Here is a 13,894-nt window from a genome sequence, read left to right on the forward strand (position 1 = left end):
TGATAGTCTGCACCTGCCAGTAAATAACTGACCTTGCAGAGTGATTCATAATAATACACTAGCAGAAATTTTCTCAATATTCAGATGCACTTTATTATTTCTTTTTAATGTCACGATAATAAAAAGCTGACAATAAATTCCAGAGTGTTTTCTGATTTAATGGGCACCTGTTCTGATGTAGTTCAGTGGAGTATATACTTAAATTTAAAAATGGGAGAGCTTTGTCTCAAGTGATGAAGACTTGCACGTTCTATTAAAAAAAAGAAGTATTCTCTTGAGTGAGGTATGTTGTATATAAATATTTTGAATAAATAAAGCTGTAACATTTGTATTCTAGTTCCTTCTTAAAATCATCTTACTTGCTCACCTAAGGCTAAATTTGAATATTGCTACTTCATGATGACGTACTTCTGATTTACTCTAAGTGGGGGGGAAAGCTGATGCTAGAAAGTTGGTATTAAACTGTATGGCTAATTTTAGTTTTAAGATACACTTTTTGTTTTTTCTTTTGTGCCATAAGAGGCTTATTTTTTATGTGACTTCAGACTTCCTTCCCAAATCTAAGTGAGATTTACCTAGCACAGTGTGGGACAGCTGATTTTAAGGTGGAAAAAGTCATTAGCTCTTTCCTGCTGGGACATTATCCTGAGAAAGTCAAACTGTAAGCTACTAAAGCTAAGTGTGAGGAGGGAGTAAATTATTGTTTATTATTTGACTACTTTCTTCTCAGAGGTTTTGGACTTGTTATTTGAGCCTGTTATGTGACTTTTTTTGCGGTGGTTGAAGCCTTAAGACAGCACAGAACTTGCATGGTGGGAATGTTGTGTCGAACCTGGGTAAATAGGTGACTATTCAGTTTTGAGGACAATATCCCACTACAATTAACGCTTCTTTATTGTTTTTATATGGTTTAGATATTTATAAGTCTTTCAGGGCCTTTGAAAATATTCTATAGGAGTAATTTCTGCAGATCTGATTAGGTTAAACATATTTTATAACTGTCCCGCACAATGAAAGTAGTTATATGAGAAATATGCTTAAAAAGAAAAGTCCTTATGCTTTAAAATTTTTCACCAAACAGGATGATTTTTATTTGTAGGAACTTAATGATATTAAATAGAATCTATCTTACCAAGTTGAAAACTTTGCATTATTTCTCTTGTCTTGGAAAGAAGTATCAAGAAAGAAGGGTAAGGGGACCTGCCTTCCATGTCATGTCATTTCTTTGTGAGAAGGAGATGGAATATGATTTCAATGTTTCATATGCTTCACCTGTCCTAAGAAGCCTTTTGCTTATTTCTGAACTAACCTCTGGCTTGAAAAAACATATATAAAATGATGTAGCCTATTTAAAAAATAAAAAGATTGAAAAGATCATAACTGCATTCTCTCCAGGGTAAAGCACCGCGCATTGCAGTATGGTTCTTTGACACTGTAGAGGTTGAGAGAGAAAATAAAAATAACCAAAACAAAAATTCTCTTGAGGCTCACATGGTCTAATCTTACAGCAGAGATTGTAATGCTAATTTCATTTACTATATCTACTGGCTCCATAGCAGTAAAAAAATAAGACATCAGTACTGATGTGTTGAATTAGAACTTCTCTTAGTCTGTACAAGTTGTTAACTTTTTTTTTTTTTTTTTTTTTTTGTATTTGAGAGACTCTTTTCAACCTGAAATTAGGCTAGCCTTAATTTCTCTCTGGCCTTATGGGTGGAATTAATTTGCTCACTCAGCCCATGAGGGTTACACGCCTCTTGCGCACTGCGTCCGCTGTCAGTCGGGAGAGGCACAGGTATGGTCACGTTGCAGCTGATGCAGTCCCCGGCTCTCGCTGGCGGTAACCGTCTTGAGCTGAGGGACCTGCGCTGCTGCCAGATTTAGCTGTCTAGTCTAAACGTGGACTGCTACCGTTCAGTGAGATTAATCCTCCTCAGTTGTCATAAAGGTTTGAATCGTGAATACCTGTAGTTTGTAGCAAATTCCTAACATGATTTACATGGTATATTATGAGAAAGATCGTGGCTAAGTGTTATTGGAAGGGTGAAAAATGAGAGGCGTATGGATTAGTAGTGACTAGTGGAATGACATCACTGCTGACCTTTCCTGGAGGAGCACTGGGTGTGATTTTCTGTTTTTTAATAAGCGGCTTATATGAAAGCTAAATGCTGTAATCCTGTGCATATTACTTTAATGAACGAAAGCTCTCCCTTATCTCCAATAGTAGAATCTTGCATTTTCAGAATTTAAAAAAAACAGAGACAGAAGTTCAGTCTCTGCTATGCTGGTTATGTCAGGGTCAGGCTAGCACTCATGAAGCGTTGCACCACTTACTATGCGAATAGCTTTTATCTTTAAGTGCAGGTTCCTTACTCCTCTCTCAAACCAAAATGCTGAATTCAGTTATTTATTCTGAAGAATCTTCTGCATCCGTTCCCATGAAGCTTGAGGGAAAATATACAAGTCCTGTACGCTTTTATGGAAGTCACTGCCCGTACTGATGCAAGGGGAGGGGACATTCATTTCATATGGGACTCCAAAAACCTGATTAGGAGGGTAACTATATAGCTATGAAGAGAACAGGAGGCTAAATTTGGTACCTTGTTTCCCCTTGGCAGCTGTTGGAAATCGAGATACAAATACAAATGCACCTACAGTTGAAAAACCTATTTTTCAGATAACATTAAATTTAACTCTTTTTACTTAATTGCTACTAGGAAAGTAGGATAGAAGGAATGCTGTTGGTATTGCATACATTAAAAGGAGGCATATGTATACCAAATAAGGAAAACTGCAAAGCATAATTTTGTATTGAATTACCACTTTTTATTTAAATGGAAAATGCATTTATCCTAGCGTGTATTCAGAAGGTTCTTACCAAGACTTTAAGTGCCTTGTACATTAATAAGAGACTATAACAAGGAAATTGTAATACACAATAAATATATTTTTCATAAACTAAATTCTTGGCTGCTTTAACTGTAACTTTAATATGTGCAATATATAATTACAGTGCTCTATAAGCATTTTTTAGCAAGAGGGTTTTTTTGAGCAGTCACTAAAAAGCAGTAATAAGTTATAAAAATGAGGGCATTAGCACTCAGACCAGAGTAAAAGCATCATTAAAATGTAAGTTCTAAGGTACACTATTTTAAATTTGCCTCAATGCATGTGCAATTAGGGAATTAGCAAGAAAAAGACCATTATTTTTCTGCAATTTTTTAACTACCTTTTAAAAAGTTAAGTGTTTAAAAAAAAAAGAAAAGAAAAGAAAAAAAATGGCAGGATAAGCCAAAGTTTGACAGGCACTATCGTCTTTTAGAGTGATAAATGGATCCCTTTCTGTCTCTGGTTCTGCTAGTTGTTACTTGCTATGGCAGTAAAAAAATGTGTTGATGCATTCAGATGCTGCATGTGGTTCCTCCCCCACCATCTCGCTTGGTGAAGAAATATGCTTGATGAATAGTGACAGAATTATCTTGCTCTCATTGAAATGAATGGCAGAATTGTTGTTCATCAGATGAAACAGGAGCAAACCCCTAGAGTTAACTTTACACATTTTGTTTTACTAAGACGTGGATTAAGATAGTAGTCACTAAGGGCTGATTTTAATATATTTACATAGCTAGGTGTATTTAAATTTTGTAATCCATCATTTTGGTTTCATCTAGACAAATACATTAGCTGTGGATTTGGCACTCTCAAAAATCAACAGGCAAATGTGTTATGGAGCCAGAGCTGTTCTAGCAAGAATAAATGATATAAGTATTTTTTTTCTTTCAGATCTGCTAACCCTCTTCAATACTAACTTGGAATACACTTAGTTCCACTGTAAATGTTTTCGTGTTACTTATTGCTGGTAACCTTCATTTGAAGAGATATAGGCGTAGGCCAAATTATGACTTGGGGAAAAGCTTGCCTTCTCAGCTGAAAGAAATGATCAGTTGTTTAGCACATTGGTCAAATAGCTAAAACTGGCCTGATTTGGGCATACGGGGGAAGCCTCCACAGCATCTTGGAGAAACACCTGAATAAGATATACTGAGATTTCAGTGTCCTTTAGGTGGAATCATTCCCCACTGCTTCAAGAAAGAAATGTATATGATAGGTTTTACTTGCACCAGAGTAAAGTAAAAAGTATTTCAGGTACTCTTTTTGAAACTATACGTCATCACGGTGATGACTTCCCCTGTAGGCTTCAGGTTTCGCGTGAGTTATCCTGCGTGGGAAGGTCCTACAGTACTCGTTTGTTAATATATTTAGCTTCTCACGCAGAATGAAGTGGTCAGTCTCTGCGAATGCAGAATGATTGCAAGGTAATGCAACCCTTCCACATCTGTGGTGTTTGGTTTGTTGTGTTCAGGTCAGGACGCGGGTAACAGACGTCTTAGAGCTTGCTCTGCCTGCTTAGGTTGCTTTGTGCATGCACGTTCTCGAGATACCTCATCAGTGATGCTTAAAGCGGGGATGTTCAGGTTCGCAATGCTGACCGGTCATCTGGGAGGGGGAAAAAAACCCAGTTGTTCAAGTAGCTGGTGCTAGCTGGCGGCCCTTATCCTCTTGTGTTACCATACTTTGCCAGATAGTAGCAGATGCCATTCAAGGTTGGGGGGCACAGAACATGGATGTCCTTCAAGTGTTGTCTCTGATCCCTAGCTTACTGTTTATCTAAAGAAATAACTACAGTAAGGATGCATTTCAGACTTCCAATGAAGTCTACTTTATGAACCGTTTCTAAAGGAAAATAAAAATCTGGTCAGATGTTACTTAATGAACTTCATAGTTCAGTGTATTTAGGAGACTTGAGGCCAAGAGATGAGTTACTTGACCAAAGAAGTCGTCTTTAATCCTTAATTGGAGTTTAATAAGGTAAGTGTAGGAAAGAAGATCTGTATTTATTCATTTTGCTCACATTATGTTCCTGGGATTTACATTGGTTTAAAAGCATCTGGAAGAGAATACATCAACAGTAACTGTGATTCTGCTGCATCCAACAAGCCGAAATCAACTTGGAAAGTGACACATCTTAAAAGCTTTACCAGAAAATCATGCGATATGAAGATTAATGAAAGTCTGGCTTCAAATAAGATTTTTTTTTAACGTTGCATTGTTAGTTAAATGGTGGTTTTTGAAATTTGGGACTTCAGTATTGACGAAATCTCTAACCTAAGATGACCCTCTTAGATTACATTTAGTAACTTTTTGCTGGCATACAGGAAGAACAGAGCTTGCAGCATTTAGTCTCACGTGCCAAACAGCCTGAACGCATAAGCCTGTGGTTCACGTATACGCAGACTGTCTGAAACAACGTGCTACATAGTCATATGATTGGAGTTGGGGTGGCTCGTTCTGTCTGTGTGCCACAGCAGTGTTTTCCAGTATTTCGTAGTTGCGCATCAGTTAACCTCATGGCTGAGAGTAGCTGAAGAAATTGTACAAACCAATGCCATGGTTTTGGACAAGAAGCAAATGACCCTATGTTAGTTGGACCTGCAAGAAGAAATTTAGAGAGGGAACAAATACTTGCCAAACCTAAAATTGGGCCGCAAGATGGTTAATGCTGCAGATAGAGAAGGCCGATGGAGGACTGCATAACTGGAAATATTTGGGGACATGTTCTCTGTATAATTAAAAGGATGACCTATGTACATTATTTTGAAGTGATGGAGAAACTTAGGTGACTGCTTTGGAGATAACAGGCTAAATTTATTTTTCCAGCTACTCATGTTTCCATGAGATCGCTATCTAGTAATTGTGTTTGCAGTGCATAGATTCATGACTACCTGATCCTGCTTAGCTTGTGATGCCTGCCAGGATCTTGGTTATAGAAGGTGTGAGTGACATGCTGATTTTTCAGGTATTACTCTCAGGAGTCCTAGCTCTCTGAAACAAAATAAGAGATGTCAAACAGATCATGAGAGTTTGCACATACAGCATGAAGGGCAATTTGGGAATATCAAGCAACTGTGTAAGGAGGGTGCTGTGAGATATATTTCTGTAGGTTGGTTAAGTATCCCGATATATCTAAATCTTCATGAACTAATATATTTAGCCTCCTTCAGCCTAACCCTGAAAGTATGGAATGAGGACAGTGAAGGAGGAGGGGTTGAAGTAAAGACAAAAATACATATTTGTTGAGGGATAAAGGGGAAAATAAAAGAAGGATGTGAGGAGCTCAGGTACTAACTTTAAATTAGCTTAACTTGCTGATGCCTTAAGACTGGGGATTAGTGAATTTAATTATGGGAGCCAGGGAGCACGTTAAGATAACGTTGGGCCCAAAGTAAAACCTAGAAAGCGATGAAATTAAAATTGGTGGTTTGTGCTCCATCTTTTTAATGTCCTTTTCCTCTTGTGCTGCGTCACCGGCCACCCTTCCTACTTGGCTCGCAGCACGTGCTTTCCTTTACTTCTTTGAATGAAAGTGACCGTTATGATCTGTTCATGATGTAGAGCTGACGATGATGGCTTGCTGCATTGTCATACTTGTACACGAACTAAAATCTGTCTGCGTTACCCATGTAATCATGCAGCTGGCATAGTAAAACAGGTCATGGCATCTTGTCATTCAGCTTTTGTTGGTTACTGTCCAAGTTGCTTTACAGCATCTGTGACATCATGGCAAAATAGTGTCTTGAGTCAGATCACAGGGCTCTGGTAAAGAATATTGGATGTTTCGGTTAAAGACAAGTTATTGTTCATATAAGGCTGACACAGTGTTTGAAGAAAAATCTGAATCTATTCCTGCTTTGTTTTCACCTTCCTGTTCACTCTACTATTCTTTATTATTCTTTATATCTGGACTTTGTATTTACTTTTCTGTTTTTCAGGAGAAAGCCTCAAGATTAAACCCTTTTAAAGCCACTTTTTTGTAAGACTCCTCGCTCTTAGCCTATTTGCTGATGTATTATATAAAAGTGACCTTTCTGTTGCCTACCACCAGATAATGATTTTTCTTTCGCTTGCTGATATGGAAGTTATACACTCCTTATCATGTGTTTTTAACCTAAAAGTGATAAAATTTTTGGTGGGACTTAAGATTGTTTTCAGAAAGGAAACAGCTTACTTGTCTTGGGTTATGTCATCCTTCCCTGTAACTTTCTGTTACATAGTGTGAAATTTTTGGTATTTACTATTTGTCTGTTGTCTGATAAAAATGTGGCAGTCCTTTGCAAAGGCTGCAGTTCAGAAGTACTGTGTTCTGCCTCAAGCCAAAGGAACGAGGAATACTAAATTCTGTGAATATGGTAAGTTTCTGAACAAGAAAGGTTCGAGTCTCCTTGAAAGAGCTTGAGTGTTGGAGAAGTTTATGACTGCATATGTCAATAAGACAAGTGCTTGAGACACATACTGAACAAAAGCATGCATAGTCTTGTAAGAGTTGGCACTGTACTGAGGAGAAGAGCAAATCTTCAGGACTTCTTGCTTATCATCTTCGTTATTAGACCTTAAGTACTTCCAGAAAGCTATCACTGGGCCCCTAATTCCCTAAGAAGTAAGGTATCCAAGAAGTCACTGTTAGGGTGGGAATCTTTGTAGTTGAACTGAATGGCTCAAAAGGATGGGGAGGGGGTCCATTATGGTCCTCCCCCACTGGTCCATTATGGTCATCCAGATTTTTATAAGGAAGAAATGAACATAAGCAATTATTACTAAATAAATGAGAAATATAATGACTTATAGCACTAGTAAATCAGTGTCATGAGTTATGACTCCCAGTTTATTATATTAAATTACATTAATACAAAAAATAAAAATCTGAAACTCAGGAGATAATGCTGCTTCTTAGCAGTCCCGTAATTCCAGCTGCAAACTTAGTTTGTTTTGTGGATTTATTTGATGAGCTTAGCGGCCCTCTTATCCATGCAGTAGTCTCGGCTTTATGTCAGTTTATAGATCCTTGCTTTATGGATCATTGGAAGTTAATACTCTTCTTGTCTATTGGTCCTTCAGTAGCTGAAACGTTAGGATTTTTTTCTGGGTTGTTTCCTTCAGTATCCACTTGGTGTGTCGCTATCTGTCAAGTGTTTTGGCGGCTTATTCCTTTTTCCAGTGATTGTTTATTTCACTATTAGTCATTAGTCCTGAGCCTACTTTTCAGAAAGTAAAGCAATATATACTTAGAGTCTCCTGTCTTCCATGCCACTGCTGAAAGTCTGATGTAAAAAGAAAACGAATAGACCTCCTTCAGCTCCTCTGAATTCAATTTACTTACTGCATTTTTCTTCTCACACAAGCATATCTTTTTGAGGTTTACGACAAAACACAACATTATATTGCAGATACACAACAAATTCACTCTATAGAAAAAACTGGATATTCAAATTCTATTCCTGTACTTGATAAATGTGAAATTTTTAGTTTAGAGTGAAAGATCTTGATTGTCTTGGGAATTCAAGAGGTTTTTACCTAATTTATGTAATATCCTTCTGTTTCTGAATTGTACAGCAATATTTTATAATTTTACTATGAGTTCCTGTACACATATCTCTAGGAGATAGCTAACAAGTAGATAGTAGGATGATCCCTACTAGAAACAAGGCAATTATTTTTGTTTGTCAGCAGACAGGGGTTTTCTGTAACTAGATCAAGACCAATGGGATGTTGTATTTATAAATAATGAAAGTCTTTTATTTTGAGCAATTTACTGTTGATGTAAGGATGCATGTAAAAAAAAAATTTTTTTTCTTTCTGGAAAATGTAGAATTTTCTGGGTATTTCAGCCTCTGTTACTTAACCAAACACTAAAGGTATGTTCCCTTCTGAGCTGTTTCCCTTTTTTCGGTTTCCTTCAGGAGGAATAAACGTTTGTAACAAGGTGTGACTGGAATCTCAGAAGGAAATAATTTACCTGTTTCCTAATAAATTAAAATAATATACGGTACATTAAAAACCTACAAATCTAACAAGCGTTCTGGTTGAGTTGTGATGATAGAAGTTTGAGAGCAGTTATCTTGCCTAAGGTGGAGCTTGGGACAGCCCCACCTTCTGCTCCCGTGGGAAACCTTGGCATCCAGCTTCTGAGCTCTAACAAGGTCTTGCAGATAGCTTCAGCATCAATATCAGTATCTTCTGTAGTCTCCTAAAGATGCAGCACTGAAGAACTTTCCTCATGTTTGCTGTAGTCGCCTTTTTTTCCCCTCTATCTGATATCCATCCTTTGGTATGTCTCTTTGTGTTGAAGAACTTTTTACTCCGATAAACATTTTATTCCCTTTCTGGTCTGCTTCTTCTTAAGGGTCTCATGGTCACTACATCCTGTGCAACTTCATTTTCTGTTTTCACTGTGTATTTCAGGGCAGTTCTCCTTGTTTTTTGTTTTATTTTGTTCCAGATAATTAAAAAGCATGGAATAGCTTAGTAGTTAAGGTTGTTGTGATAAAAACACTTGGGTCATTCAAAAACTAATTAGTCAGCATGGCAGGGAGTATGGAAGAGTAAAAGGATTGTCCCATGCTGGGCCAAATGGTTTTCATTCTTCCCAGAAGCACTCCTGATTTTCACTCTGAATATTAAACAATGCAGTATAGACTGAAGGTTGTGTGCGTCAAACTTGTTTTGAGATCATTGCATTTGTGTTACAGAGGAATTTGAGAACATACAGGTGCTTATGCAAAGTCCACTGGCAAGCAACAAAAGTAGGATTTTCTGAAAATAACTTGCACTATGCAGCCTACTTGAAAAGCCTTCCTTCATGAGCAGGTTTATTCATGAATTAACAAACAAACAAAACACAAACATTCACAGCATAACACTGCAATAATTTAGAATTCAAATATCCTAGCAGTGTAGGTAACGGTTAATACAGCAGTTTTTGTATTCAGGCTTTTTACGGATACCTGGTCTGCATCAAAACATTAGCTTGTGGTCTTTCTTGCTGATACAGTCACATCCTGCTGCCCAAGTTTCTATTGGGATCTTTTTGAGACTTGAGTGCTGCAGTTTTATTTGATGTTTGGATGGACTGATAGTCTCATTTCCACCCTGTGTGTTCTTTCTTGATGCTCACATTATAGCCATCTCTGGATTTTAGTGTTAGCTCTGTGTCTTGGAAGTCTGCTAGTTAAAAGCCTGGAAAAGGAAGTCTCTTTTAATGTCACGTAGTTGCAAAGAAAATAGGAAGTTATTTGAGATTCTCCTTAGCCAGCACTTTCCTTCGAAATGAATCCTTGTTGTTTTTTTCTTCTTTTTTTTCCTTCTTCTATAAATAGCACATCAGAGTAATAACAGGGATTTCCTCACTGAACGTACAAGAGCATGTGTTGCATATGGCCGTCAGTCACAGCCCTCTTTCATCTGCCTGGATGTGTGTCATGTCTCCTGGGCCCGGCAGCCCGCGAGGTGAGCAGCCCGTTCTCGCCTTGCCCGCTCGTGACCCGAGGCACAGCGCCGTACACAGCAGTCACAGCCGAGCTGGAGCTGGAGCTGTCTCCGTTTTGTGCTTCCCTGCTCCCGTCTGTCACTCTGTCCTCCTGCAGCCCTCCCGGCAGCTCCGGCAGTGCCAGACGCTAATGCATCGGAGGTGTTTGCAGCCCTGTGCTGTGCGCTGCGCAACGCCGCGCTCCCGTTGCAGCACCTGCCCTCTCCTGCCGGAAGTCTGAGCGCGAGTCCGGCTGCAGGTGGTAGGGCCCCAGTTCTGCGTCTCGCACTTACTGCCCAACGACCTTGCTAAACTTGCTGCTTTGTTCGTCTCTCTTCGTACACGCTTTTTGCGTGCGCACTTGAGTGGTTTGTCTATGGAAAATCCTTGAATTCCGGAGACACTATTCACAGTAATTTTACTTGAGGAAGAAAGAAATCATTACAATTGTTATTTGCAGTGCTCTCTGCACAGCAGCATCTTTTGTTTTGTAACAACTAAATAAAGCTCAACTGCTCAAGTTACCCCTTAGCAATACCTTTTCCTCACTTTTACGTAGGAAGTTACTCTTGGTCCTCAGTCTGCACAGATTTTTAAGTCTGTGAAAAGTTCTCTGTAAAAGAGTCTGAATGCAAGGATGACGGAGGTAGAAAAAGGTGGCACCTTTAGCAAGTGACTTCTCAGTCTGCAAACACAGGTAGTAAAGCTTTCGAATAGAAGAGAAGAAACATCACTAATCAATGAATCACTTGTTTCCTTATCACTTCTATATAGGTAGGATGAGTCCTGTTCTTTGCTGGGATCGTTGACCTGATGACTGTTAGACCTTTACGTGATGCTGTTTTTCAAATAACTGAGGAAAGAGCCTTTTCTCTTTTGGGATCATAAATTGCTGGAAAGAGCAACTCAGTGTGAGGTGAGGCGTGGGAAGCGATGTACTGAGGTGAGAGCAGCAAACAGTTGTTGTTCTGTTATAAATAATTTCTGCACTTGACCTTCGATAGATTGCATTGTAAAGTTCTTTAGAAATACCTGGCTAAAAAAAAAAATACAATAGCATCGATGTTGGAACAGTGCAACACACAATACAGTCAAATTAAGCAATATAAAGAGACAAAACGAAGCTATGTCTTAAAGTGCAGACACTTTTTATAGGTTTTCAAATGGAAAGATTCCTTTGCAATAAGTCACAATTTTATGGTGGTCTTTTAAAGCTGATATAAAAAGTAGTTTGGCGCTAATTTTTTCCACGTGTATGCCAGCTGAGATATAATTTGTTTGCAGTACTTGTCAATTATTTTATTAGAAATTTTATTAATTTTTTGGGTGGCATTTATTAAAAAATGTGGATGGGAGATCCTTACACTTATGTAGCCCAGGTGCTTTTATTCTCATTGTATTGCCATAGCAAAATGGTTGCCTAGACAGTGCTGCCCCCCAAAATCATTGTCGCTGTGTTAACAAACAGTGGGATCAGCACAAACAACAGTAGCACCTTTTGTTAGAGCCTTTTTTGTTCTGATTTGCTACCAGTGCATCTTGGAGTAATTGTAACTAGCCAAGACCATGCAGCTCCATGAGTGGCAGCCGGCCGGGGCAGGAGGGATAGCAGGAGTGAGGTGAGGGTCGGAGAACTGGCAATGGGCCTCCAGCACGTAGGATAGAGGCAGATCTGCTCGTCTGGGCTACCCCCTTATTTCACATCCGTCCAGGTAAGCATAAGTAGCTTTTGGGGGCAACAGTGTCCTCATCCAAACAGCTGGGTCAAATGCAAGGGTCGTCCAGCGCAGTGACGTGTCGCCAGCAGTGGACATCAAGGAACGCACAACAGGGCGAGCGCCTACTGCCAGTTCCTCAAAATGCTCTCGCAGCCTTCAGCAGCTTGTAGTTTGAGGACTTCCTAAGGCAGACTTGGTCCCAGGAGGCAAGGTGGGTACTACTTGTTGTCTTCCAGGGGCACCAAAAGAAGCTACTTACACTGGGTAAACAAAAACCTTACTTTCCCATTTTAAAAATGTTTGCATAGCACAGTTTAACTCCCATGCCCTTTCCCTGTATTTCAGGTTACTGATAATATTTTGCTAAGCCTTTCCTCCTTAAATCAAGATGGTCAGTTATTTATTGATCTGCGTTTGGCAGTTGGTAAAATGCCAGCTTTTAGTATTAGCTACTTGCCTTGTTTTATTTAAACCTTATAAAATTTTAGTGCTTCTCTTCAATGGTGAGAATGTGCAAACGTTTCTCTGGGCTGGTTTAGAACAAGGCTTTTGATATTTTCTGCAATAACACCTAAAACTCTCATTGCGTGGGTTTCAAAAAGGAGACATGAAAGATTGCATCAGCCTTCCTTTGCCCAGCATTTGAAAAGGAAGCATTTTAAAGCCAGTGGACCATCTGTAGCAGTTTGAGGTCAGAGGGAGAAAGGTTATGATGACATTTAGGTGATGTTCCTGAAGATATAAATGAAGATATTATGATATTCCTGCAGATTATTACATTATGATGATATGCCAGCAGATATAAAGAAAAATTAATATAAACAACTAACTGCCTAGGAAAAACTCATACCAGGCCCTTCTTTTTTTTTTTTTTTTAAAGTATCGCAACAGAACATAATATTGTACCTCCTTAGAAAGTAGAATAGAAAGGTGTTTTTTTGTTTTTGTTGTTTCTTTATTTCTTATGAGTACCTGGGTACTAATTGATCTGTCTTGTAGTGCAGAAAAAATATGGCTTGGCTATTCTTTGCCTGATACAAAAGTATTAGAGAGAACTACAGATTTTGTTTGTATTGTCTAAAAACAAATAAATAAAAACACTCAAAATAGGAGATGAATGTAGCAACTGAATGTTAATAGTTTAAGAGGCTTGATTAATAGCTTCTGTGATTCTTTCCACATGTAGCCATTTATTAATAACGTGAGCAGTATAGAATGTTTTCATGAAATATGCTGAGCATCATTACTACAAACATAGGGTTATTTGCAGGAGCATCTCAGATGAACTTCAAGAGCATCACTTTTTAGTACTGATCTGTTACTCAGATTTTTGAAGGTGATAACTTCGAGGCAATTCTGTGGTTGGCCATCAAATATGTTGTTGCTTTCACATATCCAGCTATTCTGTCTGTTTTCCTAGTTAATCCACGTTATCCCTACCATAGCATTAAATTGTTATTTAAATTTTTATTATTTTTTCATTATCCAGATGTATTGGTAGCTGTTCTAGTGAAAACACTCCTAGCAGACCCGTTTGGAATTTATCCTACTGTGGCACAGTCATATTGCTGCAGCCTTCTCCATGTTTAGCATGACCAGTTCTTTGAAGAAATGAAACATTTATACATTTTAAAACCAGAAGAACCCGTTCTGATAATCATGTCTGAGCTTCTGTGTTCCAAAAGCTATACCTTTCACTCCATGAAATATTTAACTGCTTTACTTGTATCCTGTTAAAATGCTGCTATATTGTATGGATTAAAAAATGATTAGTGAAGAAATGGAAAACAATAAAAGGGATTGAAGACAAATATTG

The 13,894-nt window shown here is 38.4% G+C and overlaps 1 protein-coding gene across 2 annotated transcripts in view; it reads left to right on the forward strand.

The window, feature by feature from the left end:
* Positions 1 to 13,894, forward strand: part of SUMF1 (sulfatase modifying factor 1) — a 212,430-nt gene that overhangs the window by 93,234 nt on the left and 105,302 nt on the right. The window contains exon 10 of one of the 2 annotated variants that reach the window (XR_011134480.1): positions 10,212 to 10,339. The exons of the other annotated variant lie outside the window; for it this stretch is intronic. The gene's annotated coding sequence lies outside the window, so the exon portion shown is untranslated. Of the gene's footprint in view, positions 1 to 10,211; positions 10,340 to 13,894 lie in introns of those variants that run through there. 2 annotated transcript variants of the gene reach the window in all.

Source organism: Struthio camelus, chromosome 14 (assembly GCF_040807025.1).
Source record: "Struthio camelus isolate bStrCam1 chromosome 14, bStrCam1.hap1, whole genome shotgun sequence".
NCBI lineage: Eukaryota > Metazoa > Chordata > Aves > Struthioniformes > Struthionidae > Struthio > Struthio camelus.